The 12,376-nt window shown below is 49.4% G+C and overlaps 1 long non-coding RNA gene across 1 annotated transcript; it reads left to right on the top strand.

Moving 5' to 3' along the window:
- The first annotated feature begins 5,337 nt into the window (after positions 1-5,337).
- On the top strand, positions 5,338-5,964 carry LOC122366789. The gene is made up of 2 exons (XR_006253947.1): positions 5,338-5,605; positions 5,892-5,964. It is a non-coding gene; the product is annotated as an uncharacterized LOC122366789 (long non-coding RNA).
- The last annotated feature ends 6,412 nt before the right edge of the window (positions 5,965-12,376 follow it).

The raw sequence follows: 12,376 nt of genomic DNA, 5'->3' as shown, positions 1-12,376 counted from the left end.
TCTCGAGCAATATACAAGTGGTAAGCCACAGGACATAATCAGGGGCTGCCTGCACATGACGACTGGATCGGGCTACCTGGAAGCCAGGAGACTCCTTGATCGGAGGTACGGAGACGAGGACTCAATCACGAGCGCGTTTGTGGATATGCTTGTGGAGTGGCCACAAGTAAAACCAGGAGATCTGGAAGGAATGGATCGTTTGTCACTGACGCTGAGGTCTTGCAACAACGTAATGAGTGGAATATCACCCGGAGCAAGGGAGACAGACCACCCAAAGACCATGCGGAAAATCATCGAGAAGCTGCCCTACAACCTGCAGGACCAGTGGCGCCGCCTAGCGGACCATATCCATGAACAGGAGCACAGACGAGCGCGCTTTGAGGATATCGTCGACTTTGTCGAGAGAGAAGTAAGGATCCAGACGAACCCGATGTTTGGTCGTCAGCACAATGTCAGCAGGACAAGAGAACAGGAAGGTCAGCGGAGAAAGGTTCAAACTGTATCGGCAACAGTCATCGAGCCAGGAGCTCAGCAGCGGCGGGGATCGCTCAAGTGTTTGTTCTGTTCAAAGGCACATTACCTCGACCAATGTGAAGAGTTCAGAGGAAGGGCACCTCATGAGAAGAGTGCCTTCGTCAGAGAGCAGGGACTTTGTTTTGGGTGCCTCTGCAAGGGTCACCTGGTGAGGGAATGTGCGAAAAGGAGAACCTGCTCAATCTGCAGACTCCGTCATCCAACAGCACTGCACAACGACAGACCACCGCCAGAGCACGGTGTTCGAATCGTCTCTGACGGCCATGCAGGTAGTGAAGTGCCGCAGAACCCGAGTCAAGTCGTAACAAATGGCAGAGTGAAGCTGAGGAGCTCTTCCAAGACGTGTGCTGACTCGTCATCTACTATGATGTCTATCGTACCCGTGAAGATGTGGACTGATGGTGGCCAGAAAGTAGAGACGTACGCGTTTCTTGACGGAGGCAGTTCAGCGACGTTCTGCTCGGAGTCTTTGCTGAAGCAGATCGGAGCTGTTGGCGAAAACGTTAAGCTCTCAATGACTACCGCGTCAGTTGACAATCAGCAAGTGGACAGTCGTGTGATAAAGGGAGTCAAGATATCGGATCTGGGTGGAAGTACGTGCATTGCGATGCCTCCGATGTACACTCTCAGCACAATTCCAGTGAAACTAGAAGACATGGCGTCAAGCGAGGATCTAAACCAGTGGGTTCACTTGCAGGGCATTGATTTGGCGCGGATCGATGCTGAAATTGGTCTCCTGATAGGTAGCAACTGTCCTCAGGCGCTCCAGCCGCTAGAGGTAAGACGAAGTGAAGATGGTGGGCCGTTCGCGCTTCGGACTGAGTTAGGATGGGTGGTGCAGGGCCCAAGACGCGTTTGTCAGAACGAGAACGACAGAGTAAGAGTGAATCGTATCAGGGTTGTCAAGGAGAGCTCCGATCTCCATCGCAGTTTCATGGCTTTGTACAACCAGGATTTCGAAGACCATGGTAGTGCTGTGGACGTCGGTCTGTCTAGAGAGGACCAGCAGTGGCTCAAGAAGGTGGAGACTGGAGTGCGCTTCATCAACGGGCACTACGAGTTACCAGTCCCCCTCAGAGACGAGCAGGTGTTTCCTAACAACAGACAGCAAGCAGAGCAGCGCGCCCAAGGTCTAAAGAAGCGGATGATGCGTGATGAGAAGTATCTGAGGGACTACAGCAGGTTCGTCAGCGAGCTGATTGAGAAGGACTACGCGGAAAAGGTGTCCAGAGAGAGTTTGGACGCCTGCTGGGGTAGAACGTGGTATATTCCACACCACGGTGTCTACCACCCAGCGAAACCGGACAAAATCAGAGTAGTTTATGACTGCTCAGCGAGCTACCGAGGTGTGTCTCTCAACGATCGACTGCTTCAGGGGCCCAACTTGACCAGCTCGCTTATCGGAGTGCTGCTGCGGTTCCGTCAGGAACCCTTCGCCATCATGGGAGATGTTGAAAAGATGTTCTACCAAGTTCGAGTTGCTGACAGAGACAGAAGTCTGTTACGATTCCTCTGGTGGCCCGACGGGGACTTATCTCGACAGTTGGAAGACTACCAAATGAACGTTCACCTGTTTGGTGCGACGTCGTCGCCATTCTGCGCGAACTTCGCGCTGCGAAGGACGGCTCAGGACTACGGAGGGCTGTATCAACCGGAGGTAGCAAGGTGCATACAGAGGAACTTCTACGTTGACGACTTTCTCAAGTCTGCGTCAACTGAGGACGAAGCAGCAGGGCTCGCGCTGGAAGTTCGTGAGTGCTGTGCCAGAGGAGGTTTCAGGTTAACGGGTTTTGTCAGCAACAGCTCAAGGGTGATGTCATGTCTCCCTGAAACAGATCGTGCTCCGAGTCACAAAATGGACCTCACTAAAGGTGTAATGTCTCCGCAGAGAGCTCTAGGAGTACAGTGGGATGTCGATCATGACACACTCAGCTTCAGAGTGGAGGTACAGCGTGGTCCAGCCTCGAGGAGAGGAATCTTGTCCACTGTGAGTGCCATGTATGACCCCTTGGGATTTGGAGCTCCATTTTTGTTGCCAGCAAAAGTGTTGCTTCAGGACCTGTGCAGATTACAGCTGGGTTGGGATGATCCAATTCCCTACTCTCATCTCCAGCGGTGGAATCAGTGGTGTGAAGAGCTTGCAGACCTTAGAGATTTTTCCGTTCCGAGAAGCGTCGCCCCACTGCATGGTGAGGCTCGGAGTCGCCAGCTGCACATGTTCGCAGATGCGAGTGAAGTCGGGTATGGAGCAGTTGGGTACGTTCGAGTAGAGGACGCTGCGGGAAGGATTACGACATCCCTACTGATGAGCAAGTGCCGTGTAGCCCCATTGAAGACCTGCTCCATCCCTCGCCTGGAGTTGACGGCTGCCGCTCTGGCAGTACAATTGAGCACTCAAATACTCTCCGAGACAGATCTGCATTTCGATGAGGTGTGTTTTTGGACCGATAGCGTCTCAACGCTCCGCTACATACAGAACGTCACATCTCGCTTCCAGACGTTCGTGGCCAACAAGTTAGCAGTCATCCATGATGGCTCAAGTCCTAACCAGTGGCGATACGTCCCTTCAGAGCTGAATCCGGCAGACAGCTTATCCCGTGGTCAGTCAGGACCAGCGTTTCTTGCATCTCGCTGGGTTCTTGGCCCAGCGTTCCTCGAGAGCGCCGCCTGTGAATGGCCGGATCAGTCACAAGTCCAACAGCTTCAGGGCAGTACAGAGGAGCTTGAGATCAAGAAAAGCGTAGTCAGCGCCACCACAGCTACAGAAGGTAATGACTACACTGCACAGCTGCTGAACAGCACAAGTGACTGGTTCAAGCTGAAGAAACGTGTCGCATGGGTGCTTCGGTGGAAGCAGCTGCTGCAGAAGAGAGTAGCCGGCAGGAAGGAGTCCGGTACACGTGATGAAGATCTTCTTTCACCTAGGCTGTCCGTACAAGAACTTGAGATGGCAGAAGCTGCGATTCTGAGACATGTTCAAGAACAGGCGTTTCCTGAAGAAATGTCCGGTTCAGTGAGGAAGTCGAGCCGTTTGTTCCGTCTGAATCCTTGTGTGGTTGACGGAACTCTACGAGTCGGAGGACGGCTCGTAAACGCTCAGATTCCAGACGCTGCAAAACATCAGCTGATTCTTCCCAAGAATGGTCACGTCACTGACCTCATTATACGGGACATGCACGAGAGAAAGGGACATTCTGGAAGGGAACATGTCCTGGCTGAGTTGCGCCGAAGGTTCTGGATTGTGTCTGGAAGCTCTGCAGTACGCAGAGTTCTGTCAAGATGCGTTAGATGTCGAAAGATTCAGGGTTCGGTGGTGACACAGCAGATGTCGAACCTACCGGAAGACAGAACGGCGCCAGAAGGTGGAGTTTTCAGTCGAGTTGGGACCGATTATTTTGGTCCGTTCTATGTCAAGGTGGGACGAAAGCAGATGAAGAGATATTGTGTGCTTTTCACGTGTCTCGCAACTCGGGCTATTCACATCGAGGTGTGCGAAACCCTAGATACAAGCTCTTTCATTAATGCTCTTCGCAGATTCCAGGCTCGGAGAGGTCAAGTGAAGTTTATCAGGTCTGACAATGGGACGAATTTCACAGGCGCTGAGAGAGAGCTGAGAGAAGAAGTCCGCAAGCTGCAAGAGAAAAGCGTTCATGACTGCTTACTGAAGGAGGGGATCACGTGGAAGTTCACCCCTCCAGGTGCCTCATCGCAAGGAGGTATATGGGAGAGACAAGTTCGGAGCATCAGGAAAGTCCTGAATGCGCTCCTCAGGGAGCAGACGATGACTGACGAGTCGCTCCGCACGCTTCTATGCGAAGTGGAGGCTGTGCTCAACAGTAGACCTCTAACGACGGTATCAAGTGACCCAGCTGATCTGCAGCCTCTCACCCCCAACGACCTGCTACTACTGCGTGGTGGTCCGGTGCCAGACGGCATCTTCAGCGAGAGGGACAGCTGCTTTGGTCGAAGGTGGAAGCAGGTGCAATATCTCGCCGACCTGTTTTGGAAGCGTTGGGTAAAGGAATACCTGCCACTTCTTCAGCAGCGCCAGAAGTGGGTCAGAACACGGAAGAACCTCTCTGTTGGTGACGTTGTTTTGGTCGTTGACGTTAACAGCCCGCGATGTCGATGGCCTCTTGGACGCGTATTGGAGGTGTTTCCGGACAGCGAGGGTCTTGTGCGTTCCGCTATGGTGAAAACGGCAAGCAGCGTCTTGAAGAGGCCGATCTCGAAGTTAGTGTTTCTCATGTAGAATAAGTAATGTGACGCACATGGTGCGCACATGGGGGCGGGTGTAGGCGGCGCCGCTGCGGCGCGCGGTGGAACGGGGGTGCGTGCTCCCAGTCGTGCGCCGCTCCGCTCAAGCCGGCTCGCTCTTCTCTCTGCCCCGGTTGCCTCCCCGCTCTGCCTGCCTGGAGAGCCGGGACGGCCGGGACTACCTCCCCTCGGTTTGCGAGTAGCATCGCCCATGGTCCTAGAGGTGGACATTTTCGTATGGCTTTTACTCTGTTTGTACTTGATTTTGCTGTACTTTGCGTTTTTCCGTTGTATCATTTGTACTATGTTGATTGTCGTAAACGACCAATTTGAAATGTATCGCGTGATTATTTGCTAGTTTGAATATTCGATGGCTCATTGTTCGTTGGCGTATTGTTAGAAGGCAATTTCTGCAATACTTCTCAGTACTCGTTTGCTGTGTGACGTGCCACCCGGCTCTATGCCCGGCCATAATTCTGGATCATTCGCGCTGATGGCGGCAGAGGCGGTCGTGTCGTGTCTGTGTTTGCGCGAGCGATGGTAAGTGGCTGAGCAGTTGTATTTCACTATGATGCATTTAAATGTGTGATCTGTTAGCTCGTATAGATATTCTGTTGTCAATTTCATATAAGGCGTTTCAGCGCCAATATGATTAAAACCGAGACTATGATACTTTGCACTAAGGTAAACGACAATGGACCTGACTGGTGTCTGGATTCGTAGATATGGCGTCGGAGATGTGAGGCTGGCTTGGAAGGATGCCTCTGGATGTATGGACGTTAGCCGCGAAGCGACCCAGAAGGCACATTTGTCGGTAGGTCACGAAATGTCACGAATATTAGGAAAGGTCACGAAATGTCACGAATGTTAGGAAAGGTCACGAAATGTCACGAATGTTAAGAAAGGTCACGATTAATTTGATGTCAGTACGCAGGGATGCTGTGTTATCTGTGGTAGGGCCCCTCACGGCCTGTTTTGGTGCATCATTTATTGGTACGTTTAAGCCCTCTTTGTTTGCCCACCCCTTACGTTTATTTATTGTACGCTTGGTAACGCTTATTTATACGTCTTTTGATTTGTGTATTGTGTTTCGTTCCCAGCAACGACTGTTACTCTCGAGATCGTGTGGGCTATCCACTCAGCTCACTCGGTCCAATAAACGGTCCGTTAAGACATACTGGATTTCGACACGCTGGGTCTGGAGATGCGGCTACACCTACGCTTTTCATTCGTCAACAAGTGCTTGCGGTCACATATTTGAACACAGTCTTTATGCGTCAGTTTGTGTGACGCGTCATATCTGAAACATATTTCGTGAGGCTCCAAAACCATTCAATTCATCTCCTTGAAAAGAAGTGTTTTTTTTTTAACATTTTCGATATCTTTTTTGGGCTTCATTGCTAGCTCCATTCATCCTGTCTTGTGTGGAGATAGTCATCACTCGGGGACCAGTCGTTGAAAGCAAGAAACAACGACGAGGAGAAGGTCTTGTAAAAAGTCACAGCGATTGTATTGAGCATTAAATGACGAAAATATTTTTACCCCCCACCGCCTCAGGCGATCACGTGCTGTCACCCATCTGGCCCAACTGTTGGCCCCATCAGGTTATGCTCTGGCGAACTTACTGACGATCCTAGAGACATGGCTGAAGCATTTGCTTCATCTTTCTCCTCGGTGTACACCAAGGAAGCCCTCAAACAACCCGCCCCCCACCAGACCTATAATGGTTACATGGGCATCAGGCCCATGTCACTCCACTTTTGATGACATCATAAGGGGGCCTCATGACAATAATGGCGCGGTGCGCCACAATCGCTTCAAAGCTACTTGCCAACAGTTGCCATTTTTGAAAATATTATTTTGAAATAAAGTTACATGTAATAAAATTATTGTAATAAAGTTGTTGATTAAATCGATACCATATCTAAAAACTTACTAAAAAATGATTTATTCATAGTAAAAATATAAGCTTGATGCGTTTTTACATTGCTTTCCTGCCTGCAACTGCAAAGGATTTTTTAAATCGTCTATATCTTCAAAACCGGCCATTTCTTAGCATATTGCTGCTCTTTTTTATCGCTAGAAAATTAGTTGGACTTTCCAATGACATCAACGGTTGAGCGATATGTGTAGAGTGTCACCGACAATTTTCAAATGAAGGGAATGGAGCACCACTTGCGAGCATCAGGGGTGACGTCACTCAGGATCTGTCTCTGATTGGTCGGCGGGGGAGTGACTGTACCTTCTATAGATGGCCTTGATGGGCATGGTTCAGGGTATATTGAGTGACGGGTAGGACGAACTTTGGTAGGCATTTCTAGTATATCTACTAGAAAACCTACTATATGTGGTCGGGACTTGCAAAAAGTTAGTTCAAACTAGAATATGGTAACGCTTATGGTCGGCAGTTGTGACGCGCACGTGACATTCATTTCTTAAATTTCTAAAATAACAGGTTTTAGGGGCCGATTAGTGGGCAGATACATTCCATTAGCTATTCATAATTGATTATGCAAACATTCAAGAATCTACATCATTCGATTCTAGCCGAAATCACGCGGCGCTCCCAGGATTCGAACTCACGACCCTCGGATCCGTAGCCCGATACGCTACCGACTGCGCTACCGAGGACCGCGCGCCGACGATCGGAGAGGCGGATCGCGGGTGCTGGCGTGCAGAGAAATCTTTACCCTGTACGCCGTAGAAGATGGGCTGGGTTTCGTGAAAAATGGTAGAGGAATTGTCGAAAGAAAATTCATCGATCTATCATTTGAGACTAAGAACCATTGATTCCTTCAAAGGTTGACCGAGATATCGCTCGCTGAAAACAGGCCATTTAACATGTAAACCCTATGGGCTGGTAGGAAATGTACGCCGTGGAGCAGCAGTGCTACCAACGAACTTCGGCGGGGGCCGGGCATGGTTACCTTTTCACAGAACCGAGTCCTGAAGGCCCTCCAGCTCCTTGTAGGTTGTCAGCGGATGCATTGGCCCTGATGTAGGTTGTCAGGGCCAATGCATCCGCTGGCCCTGACAACCTACATCCTACTTTACTCAAGCGTTGTGCTACTTTTCTGGCCTATCCTCTTCTTACTGTTTTTATCCGAGCTTACCTTGAAGGCAACCAGGGGTGTAACTTTATGATATTGTCAGGGGGGGGGGGGCTCAGCAGTCAGCAGCAAAACTTTCCATATTGGGGGTGTCTGTACCAGGGGTAGCCAGTAACAGTTGGTAGCATTAGGCCAAATGGGCGCTCAAAAACTACTACCCCATAGGGTTTCCATGTTAAATCGACCTTTTTCAAGCGAGCCTCACACGTAAGCTTAAAGATAAAGTGCCAATATTATTGTGGGGAAAGGTAGCCTCAAGCTTCCTCTACAACCTTTTTATCTAGCATTTTTCGATGCAGAGGCCATAACAGGTCCAAAAAGCATTGGGCGCTGCCCGAGGTACTAAAAGCCCCTCCATGAGAGCCCAAGTTCCTGCGCATGCGCACATTGCATCAACCCTGTACTGGCGTACATTAGTGATACTGCTCACGGACTCGGTCAGCCAATCAGCGTCCCCGATTGCATTAATAGATGTCGCTAGCATCACGTAAATCCTGCTTGCGAACACATTTTAAGAATGAAACAGCTGCGCCATTTCCGCCTTCCATTGATTCCTTCCATCTTAGTATCAACTATACGCTTTTCAACTAACTTTAGACTAAGTTTTAAACTATGGTCAGTATGTTATTTCTGGTACATATAATATAAAAATAACTGCTTTATGAATTTGGCTTTACTCGTCAGAATAGAATACTCTATTTTTTCCATATTCAAAAAATATATCACCTACCATGTATCTTATCCAGGCAAAATGGGCGCTTTCCGCGTCGTTGGTGTACCCGTTGTTCTATATACCCTGGTCTGTACGTACCTACCTACGGGTTTTCGACAGGGGGGACGGATCGGCCGGCTAAAAACTTAAACCTATAGATATTGTTACTGTACTTCTTCAGGCCGATGCACTATATGTCTAATGGTATGGGCCAAATCATAGATCTCTGTATACAGAACTCTATGGGCAAATGCCTACACAGTACAGTCTGAAATGTTTACAATTACATGTGCCACCAGTCTGATAGGTAATGCCGTAGATCACTACATATATACCTATATACGATAATAGTGGTCTATGGTAGTGCATATACAATTATACATGCCTGCGTCTGTGTGTGAGGGTACTTAATCACATGCTTGATGAGGGTGCTTAACGAGGTTCACAACTCACGATCTGTTTTTGACTCGAATATGAATTGATATGAATTGGCGGCGCGAAGCGCCGCCGAAAATTGGCAAAATCACTTGGCAAAACAGCTCTAAAACATGACTTGCAGCCTGTGTAACAAGTTTGATGCCAGAGCACCTAAGATCTGATCACCAAGTCAAGTGGCCTTGCATATAAAAAACTGAGGCCCTTTCAACCGTATAGCTTATATCCTAGAAGTTTGAGTTTGTTTTAAACTGCTCAGCACTCAGCAGTGCGTAAGGAATCGAAATCCGGCAAGTTTTTGGAAATTGAAGAAACTTTTATGGATATCCCCATTCTGTAGCGTCCAGGACCGCTTTCTGGATCCGCCTGCACTGGTCAAGAAACATTCAGTTCAAAGAAAAAGGCTCATACCACAAGTCAGTAGTTTACCGTGCTGTGGGTTTTAGGAGGCATATACCTGTTGTCAATGGTACAGTAAGAGTCGATCGATCGACTCTGCAGCACTGCACAGTAATGTAAAGGTAACGGAGCAAGCAATTCGTGTAATTCGGATTTTATATCTGTGATCTTACGAAGCCCGAAGGGACAATGGAGAAGTAAGCAGGAAATAAAAAATGGCCTAGGCATTGTTGGAGGGACCCATTTGTTCGGAGCAGTCGATCGCTTTTTGAGAATCTTTTTATCTCAGCCTCTGAAATAATGGGACGCCCTCACGACGGTGAAGCTGACTGAAACTCAACCCAGGCGCAGGTTTAACCACCGATCCACATCTACCCAGTAGCGGCGGACACTTTCATTTAAGGGGGGGGGGGCACTGCCGACTTTTGGTCCCATTCTTTCCATGCAACGCCCATGGGGCTCATGTTAACCCTCGCCCGTATGGGGGGGGGGGGTCGAACGGACGAAACGAACCCTTCGGTTTTTTGCGAATACTCGCGTAAACAGCGGCCGATCGCGACGAAACTTTCAGTACCCTCGCGTTAATCAATTTTACACCTACCTACCCTGAAAATTTCATGACTCTTGTCCAAATGACCTTTGACCTGTGACCTACTTTTCGAGACCATGTTTGGCCGGAATCGCGATTCAGCGCATGTCGACTCGCATTAGCCGCGCGTTTGCAGTCTTTTCGTGGTTTTAAGCGTTCAACATGGGATATGATGTGGCTCCCATGCATTAGGGTGGATGTCAAGGTCACCGGAAGGTCAAGTCAGGTCATTGACCCTTGATTACCTCGGTTCACTTTTTCGAGTTTTACATGGTTCTAGACTAGATGCATTTAGGCCAGGTCGGGTCGGGTCGGGTCAGGTCAGGTCAAGTGAAGTCAACCAGTAAAACCTGCCAGGTATTCGTAGTAGGTGTCAACCGCCTCTGACAGCTTCGTAACATATAAGGAAGGCACCAAAACTACTTCGTAAATGTTCATATGGTTGCCAAATTCCAATTTAGCTCCAAAAACTAACCTAGAAACATGTAAAACTTGAAAAAGTGAACCGAGGTCATCAAAGGTCAATGACCTGACCTGACCTTCAGGTGACCTTCAAACCCACCTTAATGCATTGGGAGCCACATCATATCACATGTTTGAACGCTTGAAACCACGAAAAGACTGCAAACGCGCGGCTAATGCGAGCCGACATACGCCGAATCGCGATTCCGATTTCCGACCAAGCATGGTCTCGAAAAGTAGGGCACAGGTTAAAGGTCATTTGAGTCAGGGTCATGAAATTTTCAAGGTCGGTGTAAAATTGAATAACGCGAGGGTACTCAAAGTGTCGTTGCGATCGGACGCTTTTTACGCGAGTTATTCGCGAAAAACTGAGGGGGTCCGTTCGACCTCCTCCCCACTATACGGGCGAGGGTGTTAAGTCCATGATCATCCCCCAACCTGGAAACTCATGTATATGGTGGAAAATGGGGAAATTGGATGTTAGTGTTTTGCTATTTGTGTGTGTTTTGTCAAGAATTAAAAATTAATTAAGGGGGGCTGTAAGCTTCCCAAGGGGGGCTCAGTTCAGCACAGGGGGGCTCAAGCCCCCCCCCCCAAAGAGATGTAAAGTTACGCCCCTGAAGGCAACCTTCCCTCGAGCCGGAAATCCTCCATTAGCGTCGCCACGGGGGGGCAAGCGGGGCAGCTTGCCCCCCCCCCAACCTCGGACCGGGCACCCCCTGAGATCGATACAGATCCGATGAGATTTTGGAGTCGGGAAAAAATGGGGGTACCTTTCTGAGAATGCCTGTGAGGTCAGACTGGTTCAAGCCAGAGTCGGAGTCGCAGTCGCCAACATCGTCAAAACACCGACTCCAGACTCGGAAGTGTCAATACTGTGATTCATTTCATGTTCCTCGCTGGTTTTTTATTACATTTTATAGCTGATTTTCATAAGTTTTGAAGTGCTGATACAAAATTTGCGTTCAAAGCGTGACACTGAATCTTCGGGCCTTTCTCAACTCTCGTCAAATGTCTGCGACAGACTCAAGTACCGTTCAAGTGCCACAGGGCTCATGATTGCTTGCTTTTCACACAGGCCCCGAAGGAGCTCCACTGAGCTCTAAGAAGCCTTCAGAGGGCCCAAACCGGCCTCTGAGAGTCCCACTGGTGTGCATATTCTCTGAGGGCCCATACAGGAATCTTTAAGGACCTTACACATGCGTAGACCTCTGAAGGGCCACACGGATCTTTGAGGATACTTTTAAATATTTCTGAGAACCTTAGGCCTCTGATAGCTCAGCCGAGCTTTTAAGGCGACAGATTTTGCTGAGCCTAAGCCTACAGTTTAGGGGTCACGACTCGGGTGTGCCTCTGAGGGTCCCAGCACATGTTCCTTATGTCCCTATGTAGGGTCCTTAGGGATTCGACACAGACCTCCAGGGGTTCACACTGCTATTTGAGGGCTCCCTGCTCACCCTGGGCCTGGTCTCTTAGCGCCCGCCGCCGGCGCCGCCCACACTGGCTTCTGAGGGTCCCACCTTGGGCTCGGAAAGCCCTAAAGCACCACATATGTACACGTAACTATTTGGGGTGACCAGCGCCGATTTTCAGGATCCTAAGCAGGCTTCTGAGAGCCCACACTGACCCTGAGTGGCCTAAAATGGCCTGGAAGTCCCAAGCCTATCGCTAAAGGATCCCTTGCCGCTATGCCGTGCGAAATTTTGGTTCCGTTAAACGTCTTTTCTTCGCGTTTGCAGCGCTTCCCTACACACGAAAAACGAGAAACTTTTTGTTCACACTACACCTCTCACTGGAGCAAAGATGAATTACTTCCGATTCACACTTCCGACATTCACTCTCCGCTGAAAGCCCTACTTAGCTTCAATCGGCGGCTGG

The sequence above is a fragment of the Amphibalanus amphitrite genome, unplaced genomic scaffold (genome assembly GCF_019059575.1).
Source record: "Amphibalanus amphitrite isolate SeventyFive unplaced genomic scaffold, NRLGWU_Aamphi_draft 000831F_arrow, whole genome shotgun sequence".
NCBI classification, from domain to species: Eukaryota; Metazoa; Arthropoda; class Thecostraca; order Balanomorpha; family Balanidae; genus Amphibalanus; species Amphibalanus amphitrite.
The sequence above is the reverse complement of the archived record's forward strand: the minus strand, read 5'-3'. Positions and strand labels throughout refer to the sequence as shown.